Here is a 9,505-nt window from a genome sequence, read left to right as displayed (position 1 = left end):
GCCTTGTAAAGTTAAGCCTATGCAGGGCCCCCCAGCTCCTGGCCACCTGGACCCCCAAATATCTGAAACTCCTCTCAGCCCTTTTTAGTGGGAGCTCGCCAATCCCCCTCTCCTGGTCCCCTGGGTGAACCACGAACAGCTCGCTCTTACCCATGTTGAGCTTGTACTCCGAAAAGTCCCCGAATTCCCTAAGCATCCTCATTACCTCTGGCATTCCTCCCACCGGGTCAGCCACATACAGCAGCAGGTCGTCTGCATAAAGCGACACCCTATGCTCCTCCCCACCCCGCACCAACCCCCTCCAGTTCCTCGACTCTCTCAGTGCCATAGCCAGGGGTTCAATCGCCAGTGCGAAGAGCAGGGGGGACAGGGGACACCCCTGTCTCGTCCCTCGGTGCAACCAAAAGTACTCGGACCTCCTCCTATTTGTGGCCACACTCGCCATCGGGACCTCATACAACAGCCTAACCCACCTGACAAACCCCTCCCCAAACCCGAACCTCTTCAGCACCTCCCACAGGTACCCCCACTCTACCCTATCGAAGGCTTTCTCAGCGTCCATCGCCACCACTATCTCCGCCTCCCCCTCCCTTGCCGGCATCATGATAACGTTCAAACGCCTCCGCACATTCGCGTTCAACTGTTTCCCCTTCACAAACCCCGTCTGGTCTTCATGGATGATCTGCGGCACACAATCCTCAATCCTCGTGGCTAAGACCTTCGCCAGCACCTTGGCATCTACATTTAGCAAGGAAATCAGTCTGTAAGACCCACATTGCAGGGGATCCTTGTCCCGCTTCAGGATCAAGGAGATCAGTGCCCGGGACATCGTTGGGGGTAAAGCCCCCCCCTCCCTTGCCTCATTGAAGGTCCTAACTAACAGCGGGCCCAACAGGTCCATATATTTTTTATAGAACTCGACCGGGAAACTGTCCGGCCCCGGTGCCTTCCCCGCCTGCATTCTTCCTATCCCTTTGATCAGCTCCTCCAGCCCAATCGGGGCCCCCAGTCCCGCCACCAGTCCCTCTTCCACCTTTGGAAACCTCAATTGGTCCAGGAAACGGCCCATCCCTCCCTCCTCCCGGGGGGGCTCGGATTGGTACAATTCCTCGTAGAAGTCCCAGAAGACCCCATTGATGCCAACCCCACTCCGCTGTCCTTAACTCCCCCGATCTCCCTAGCTGCGTCCCGCTTCCGAAGCTGATGCGCCAGCATCCGGCTTGCTTTTTCCCCATACTCGTAGACCGCCCCCTGGGCCTTCCTCCACTGCACCTCCGCCTCCCTGGTGGACACCAGGTCGAATTCGGCCTGGAGGCTGCGCCTCTTCCTCAACAATCCTTCCTCAGGTTCTTCCGCATACCTCCTGTCTACCCTCTCACCATCTCCCCCACCAGCCTCTCCCTCTCCCCCCGCTCCCTCCGCTCCTTGTGGGCCTTGATGGAGCTCAGCTCTCCCCTCACCACCGCCTTCAGTGCCTCCCATACCATCCCCACTCGGACCTCCCCGTTGTCGTTGGTCTCCAAGTACCTCTCTATACTTCCTCGGACCCGCTCGCTCACCTCCTCGTCCGCCAACAGCCCCACCTCCAAGCTCCACAGCGGGCGCTGGTCCCTCTCCTCCCCCATCTCCAAGTCCACCCAATGCGGGGCGTGGTCCGAAATGGCTATTGCCGAATACTCGGTATCCTCTACTCTCGCTATCAGCGCCCTACTCAAAATGAAAAAGTCGATTCGAGAATAAGCCTTATGAACATGTGAGAAGAATGAAAATTCCCTAGCCCCCGGCCTTGCAAATCTCCAAGGGTCCACCCCTCCCATTTGGTCCATAAATCCCCTCAACACTCTAGCCGCCACCGGCTTCCTACCCGTCCGAGACCTGGAGCGATCCAGTGCAGGATCCAATACCGTGTTAAAGTCTCCCCCCATTATCAGGCCCCCCACTTCCAAGTCTGGGATCCGACCCAACATACGCCGCATAAAACGCATCGTCCCAGTTCGTAGCATACACATTGACCAGTACCACCCTCTCTCCCTGCAACTTACCACTTACCATTATGTACCTACCGCCATTATCTGCCACAATGCTCAACGCCTCGAATAACACCTTCTTTCCCACCAAGATCGCCACCCCTCGATTTTTGACATCTAGCCCCGAGTGAAACACCTGACCTACCCACCCTTTCCTCAGTCTTACCTGGTCTGCCACCTTCAGGTGTGTCTCCTGAAGCATAACCACATCCGCCTTGAGCCCCTTCAGGTGCGCGAACACGCGGGCCCGCTTAACCTGCCCATTCAGTCCCCTTACATTCCAGGTTATCAGCCGGAACAGGGGGCTACCCGCCCCCCCTCCCCCGCCGACTAGCCATGACCCCTCCTCGGCCAGCCACGTGCCCGCACCCCACACCCGGCCCGTTCCACACAGCGGCATACCCCTGTCTCGACCCACCCCACTCGCTCCAGCTCCTCCTTGATCTTAGCAGCAGCAACTCGATTCCCCCCCCCCCCCCCCCGGCTAGGACCCATCCTAGCTGGTTTACTCCCCCCATTGCACTTCCGCAAGTCAGCTGACTCCTGCTGACCCCGGCCACTCTCGCCTCCCCTTCGACTCCTCCCATTGTGTGGCACACCCTCCTCTCCCGCTCCCCATTCACAGGCTCTCCCCCTCCGTTCTAAGCGCGGGAAACAATCCTCACTTCCCCGCCCCGGTCCCGGCCCCCCAGTCTTCGGCGCGGGAAACAATCCCGCGCTCTCCACCTACCAGGCCCCGCCACCAACCAAAACAGTGCACAACCGGCCCCATCCACCCTCCCCAACCCGAAAGAGAATAACAGAGAGACAGAAACCCAAAACAATGCAAAGGCCCCCCCCCGAACAAAAATAGGCATAACATATCCACCGCAGTCCCCAGTCGCCCATCCCGACCCTCAGTCTGTGTCCAGCTTCTCGGCCTGAACAAAGGCCCACGCCTCCTCCGGAGACTCAAAATAATGGTGCCGGTCCTTGTAAGTAACCCACAATCGCGCCGGCTGCAACATGCCAAACTTCATCCCCTTCCTGTGCAGCACCGCCTTCGCTCGATTGTACCCGGCCCTCCTCTTTGCCACCTCCACACTCCAGTCCTGATATATCCGAACCTCCGCGTTCTCCCACCTGCTGCTCCTCTCCTTCTTGGCCCATCTGAGCACACACTCCCGATCGACGAACCGATGGAACCGCACCAGCACCGCCCGCGGAGGCTTGTTAGCCTTGGGCCTCCTCGCCAACATTTATGGGCCCCTCCCAGCTCCAGGGGTCCCTGGAAGGACCCCGCTCCCATCAGCGAGTTTAACATGGTGACCACATAGGCCCCCACGTCCGGTCCCGCCAGCCCCTCCGGGAGGCTCAGAATCCGCAGATTCTTCCGCCTCGACCGATTCTCCATCTCCTCGAACCGCTCCTGCCATTTCTTGTGGAGCGCCTCGTGCGCCTCCACCTTTACCGCCAGGACTAAGATCTCGTCCTCATTGTCAGAGATCTTTTGTTGAGCCTCTCGGATCGCCACCCCCTGGGCCGTCTGTGTCTCCAGCAGCTTATCAAAAAAGCCTTCATCGGCTCTAGCAGGTCCGTTTTAATCTCTCTGAGGCAGCGCTGGATACCCTCCTGTTGCTCCTCCGCCCACTGCCTCCACGCTGCCTGGTCTCCGCCTGCCGCCATTTTGTCCTTCTTCCCTCCCTTCTTCTGGTCCACCACCACCTTTTTTGTCACCCCGCTCCTAGTTAAAGCCATATACTGACGGGGAGCTATTATTAACTCCTTCCCACACCGGGAAACGTCGAAAAATTGCCCTTGGGGGCCCTGAAAAGAGCCCAAAAGTCTCGAGAGGGAATCTTTTTGGCAGTGTTCGCTTCACCAATCTGCCCCAAAATGTCTATGGAAACTCCTGAAAAAGGTCTAAGAGTCCGTTCCAGACGGGAGCTGCCGAATGCGCGACCTACTCCTCCATGGCCGCCACCGGAAGCCTCGTCCCCACTTCTTCAGTGGCCTTGGTGAGATCTTTTCACAGTTGTTCCTTCTGCTGTTAGAATTCACTTTTGATAAAGGCCCTCAGGTCAGTTTGCAGCTTTAAGCTTGCCCTTCCCCCACCTGCATGCTGGAAGAGGCCCTGTTTATCCTGTTGCAGCCAAATCATTTACTGTTTCTGCCGGGTCTGGTAGCCAAAAGACATAACATTCCTGGGGGACACTGTCAGGGGAATGTTGCAGTCTTCTTGCCACACCGGGAAATGTCAAACAAATGCCGTGGGGGCCCTGTAAAAGAGCCCAAAAGTCCGTTCCAAGTGGGAGCTACCGAATATGCGACCTAGCTCTGCATAGCCGCACCCGGAAGTCTCTTTTAGTCATTTTCATGAGACATTCCTGACTTGTGCCATGTAGATGGTGTAGAGGCTTTGGAGAGACAGGAGATGAGTTATTTGTCACAGAATTCCTACCGTTTGACCAGTTCTTGTAGTCACAGTATTCATATGGCTGGTCCAGTTCAGTTTCTGGTCAATGGTAACCCCCAGGATGTTAATGATGGGGGATTCACCAATGGTAATATTATTGAATGTCAAGGGGGAGATAATTTGATTCTATCTTGTTGGAGGTGGTCATTGCTTGGCATTTGTGTGGCTTGAATGTTACTTCCTATTTACCTGCCCACAACTGAATGTTGTCTGGGCTTTGCTGAATCTGGAGATAAACTGCTTCCATATCAAAGGAGTTGGGAATGGTTCTGACATTGTGCAATCAACAGCAAACATTTCCACTTCTGACCTTAGGATGGAGGGAAGGTCATTGATGAAGTCACTGAAAATGGTTGGGTTGAGAAGACTGCTCTAAGGAACTTCGGCAACATTGTCCCAGGACTATGATGATTGGCCTTCAACAACCATCGGGTGGCACGGTAGCACAGTGGTTAGTACTGTTGCTTCACAGCGCCAGGATCCCAGGTTCAATTCCCGGCTTGGATCACTGTCTGTGCGGAATCTGCACGTTCTCCCTGTGTCTGCGTGGGTTTCCACCGAGTGCTTTGGTTTCCTCCCACAAGTCCTGAAAGATGTGCTGTTGGTAATTTGGCATTTTGAATTCTCCCTCAGTGTACCCGAACAGGTGCTGGAATGTGCCGACTAGGGGCTTTTCACAGTAACTTCATTGCAGTGTTAATATAAGCCTGCTTGTGACAATAAGTTTTATTATTATAACCTTCCAACCAGTGAAAAGTTCTTCCTGATTCCCATTTACTTCAATTTTTTTAATGCTCCTTAATGACACACTTGTTCAAATGCTGACCTGTTGTCAAGGATAGTCATGCTCATCTCTACAAATAAGCATATTTGGACATGTCTCGACCAAGGTTGAATGAGGTCTGCAGCTGAGTGGTCTCAGTGGAATTCAAACTGTGCATTGGTGAGAAGGTTATTGATGAGTAAGTGTCACTTGATAGCACCATCAATAATACCTTCCATTACTGTGCTGATGATTGAGAGCACACTTCAGGGCTGGTGACTGGCTAGATTCAATTTATTCTGAATTTTGATGGCAGAACATACCTGGGCAATTTCCAACATTGTCGGGTAGATGTCAGTGTTGTAGCTGAACAGGAGTAGCTCGATTAGGGGTTCAGCTAGGGGTTAAACTGGAGTACAAGTATTTACTACTATAGCCAGATCGCCGTCAAGCCATCCTCATAGGCTTTGCTGAATCCAATGCCTTCAGCTGTTTGATATCACATGGAGTGAATCAAATTGGTTAAAGACTGCTGTTTGTGGTGCTGAGGTTGGTTAGAAATGCTTCCGCCTTGTCTTTAGCACCAATGTGCTGGGATCCCAAATCCCTGAGGATGGGGATGTTGGTGGAGCCTTATCCTCAGGTTAACCAGGTTCTGATCCATTGATTGTAGAAACACTGAGCTTTGTCCATCACATGCTGTTTCTATGTTTAATATTATGTAGTCCTGCATCGTAGTATCACTAGCTTTGTAACTCATTTTTAGAGTGCCTTATGGTGCTTAGGCATGCGCCTTCGCACACCTCATTGAACAAGGTTGGTCCCCTGCCAGGCTATGAAGTTACAGATTACAGAGTACAAGTCTTTTGCTGCTGATGTGCCTCATAGATGTCCAGTTTTGAGCTGGTAGATCTTTGCACTGCCGCACAGTGGTTAGCACTGCTGCCTCACCGCGCCAGGGACCCAGATTCGATTCCAGCCTTGGGTGACTGTGTGGAGTTTGTCCACAGTCTGCGTGGGCTTCTCTGGGTGCTCCAGTTTCCTCCCACAGTCCAACAATTTGCAGGTAAGGTGGATTGGCCATGCTTAATTGCCACTTAAGTGTCCAAAAGGTTAGATGGGGTTACTGGGTCATGGGGATAAGTTGGGGTTATGGGCCTAGGTAGGATGCTCTTTCAGAAGGTCGGCGCAGGCTTGATGGGCCAAATGACCTCCCTCTGTATTGAAGTGATTCTATGATTCTAGATCTGTTCTGAAACTATGCCATTTAACAGGGTGACAATTCTGCACAACACGATGGAATCCTCAATGCGAAGACAGGACTTTGTCTCCAGAGGAACTGTGTGGTGGTCACACATACCAATACTGTTATGGACAGATGATTCTGCAACAGGTAGTTTGGTGATGACAAGGTCAAGTATTGTACTGATTTCCTCATCACCTACCGCAGGTCCAATCTGACATATGTATTTCCAGTTAGGATCCTGAATGAGAACCCAACTATTTTCAATTGGCCAAACTGAGGAAATGTTACTGCACCACAGGACACTGGCCAATAGGTATCTTTTATGTTAAAACAAACTTTAATTTAATCATAGAATTAACTATATTAGCAACAAAGAAATAGCTTTACAGTTAACGGTTACAACAGTTCTACAGTAAAAGAAACATTAACCTACTTCCTGAACCTGCCACTATATTCCAATTAAGCAAACCAATTTTTGCCACTCATGAATAAAGTTAACAAGCAGATTTTACTTGCTTTTCTCTGTGCAGAATCCCTGGAGACAGAACCTTTCAGGGTCAAACTGAAACACCGTGGTTCAGATTACAGTTCTAGGACCTACCTACTCTTCAGACAGTGCTAAGGCTCCTCCCATTAACTACATCACCTGTATCCAAAGCATAAGATATTTGTTTGTCTTTTCTTACAAGATGTCCCTTGACTTGTTTAGTCAGGACCAAACACAATACGCCTCATAAATTATCTACACCTTAGGGTCCTTCAAACCTACCAATATTCTATTAACTACCTATCAGTAAACAAGTAAATGGTTCTCAAGATCTATTAACAGAACACTTCACCTGCAAATCAATTATTTCACTTTCATGACAGCTTGATCATCACTCTGTCATACTGTCTGTATACATCTTAACCCTGGTTTTAATAACATATTACTGCCAAAAATATGAAATATGACAATTTCTTACATTCATCACATGAAGGACTCAGCAGGTTAGGTTAATAGTAGTGTTAACAAGCCTCTCTGTGATGGACATTGAAATTGCTCACCCAGAATACATTCAGTGTTCTTGCTACCCTCAGTGTTTAATTCTTCCAAATAGTGTTCAAAATGGAGGAGTACAGATTCATCATCCAAGGAACAGCAGTAGGTGATCAGCAGGAGGTTTTCTTGCTCATGTTTGAACTGGTGCCATGAGACTTCATGGGACCCAGAATCAATGTTGAGCATTTCCTTGGCAATCCCCTCCCTAATGTTTACCTTAGCATGCCAACCTTATGAGGCCCTGTCCTGCCAGTAAGACAGTATACACACACAGGAATGGTGATGGAGGGATCTGGTTCATTAGCTGTCAGATATGATTATAAGTTGTGAGTATGACTACGTCAGGACGTTGTTTGACTGTTTATGGACAGCTCTCCCAATTTTGGCAGAAGGCCACAAATGTTAGTGAGAAGGATTTTGCAGAGTCAACTGGCCAGGTGAGGATGTTTCCACAATGCCATTAGGTCGGAAATTTCAGGACTCTGACCCAGTGACAATGAAAGAACGACGAATGAAGATAGTTTGTGACATGGACAAGATATTGGAGATGATGTTGTTTCCATGCATTTGCTATCCTTATCCTTCTAGGTGTTAAGGTTGAAAGTTTGGGAGATTATGGGCGGGATTCTCCCATGCCGCACCGTATGGGAGAATCGCCGTTTGTGCCATTTTTTCCCGCGGTGCCGGTCCGACGCCGTTCCGCCATTCTCCCAACCGGCGAGAACGGCGTCATCGAGGTCGTCGCCACGCCTGCCGGAAAATCGCCCGAGGTACTAAGTACGGCGATTCTCCGGGCCCCCCGCTATTCAGCAGCCCGGATGGGTCAAAGTCCCAACACACTGTCGCCGTTCACCCCTGGTAAATAAATTCTGGCTGACGATGTGGAGGAAGGAGGTGAGTGGCTGGCCTCACTGTAGGCAGCAGGAAGTGGCATTCATGGCCGGTTCTGGGGGGCGGTGGGAGGGTTCTCGGAGAAGGAAACCAGGCAGCCAGGGCACCCCACCCATGTATCCCATGGGCCCTGGCTGTCGAGGTGTCAAAGTGCCATCGTTAAACATGTTGTTGTCTCTCCTTCCCAAACTCCCACCCTTCGTGTAGTCATGTTTGCGCACCAGCCAGCTATGTTTGCCGCCATGGTGGGAGTGGCTGCCCTGCAGATAGCCATTCGGCGCCGCCGACGCAGGCGGCTCAGAGCAGCTGCTGGAGCGGTAGCTGCAGCAGTGGGACTGGCTGCAGAGGGCCCCGTGCCAGCCGCTCATGCTGCAGGCCCTCCCGCCCGACAGGTGCATGAGGAGGCGGAGGGTGACAATGACCACATCGTCGGGCATGCAGAGGACAAGGATTCAGATCCTGATGGGGTGCAGGGGAAGAGCAGGAGCAAGTGGTGGTGCCAAGACGCCGTAGGAGCCCCATGCGGCCTCGAGTGTACCGGGACCGCATGTCTTTTCAGGAACTTCCGAATATGGCATGCAGGAGGAGACTACGATTGAGTCGGGAGACCTTGGCACATATATGCCACCTCATGGCGCACCTGGAACCACGTGGAACGGGGGGAGGACATCCCAGTGACCATCAAGGTCACAGTTGCCCTCAATCTCTTCGCCATGGGGTCCTTCCAGGCACCGAGCAGGACCTCTCTTGAATCTCGCAAGCATCAGTGCACCGGTGCATCCGGGCCGTCACCGATGCCCTGTATGCCATCGGCGACAGATACATAAATTTTCCGCAGGACCGCGCACACCAGGCGGACCGGGCAGCGGGATTCGCCTCCGTGGCCGGGATGCCGATGGTCCAGGGGGTGATTGATGGGGTGCATGTTGGCATGCGTCCACCCTCGGATAACAGGGACGTTTTCCTGAACAGGAAGGGGAACTACTTGATGAACATTTAGGTGGTCTGCGACCATTGCATGAAAACAATGCATGTGTGCGCCCAATACCCTGGCAGCGTGCATGATGCTTTCATACTGGCT

This window comes from Scyliorhinus torazame, chromosome 3 (assembly GCF_047496885.1).
Source record: "Scyliorhinus torazame isolate Kashiwa2021f chromosome 3, sScyTor2.1, whole genome shotgun sequence".
Lineage (NCBI taxonomy): Eukaryota > Metazoa > Chordata > Chondrichthyes > Carcharhiniformes > Scyliorhinidae > Scyliorhinus > Scyliorhinus torazame.
The sequence above is the reverse complement of the archived record's forward strand: the minus strand, read 5'-3'. Positions refer to the sequence as shown.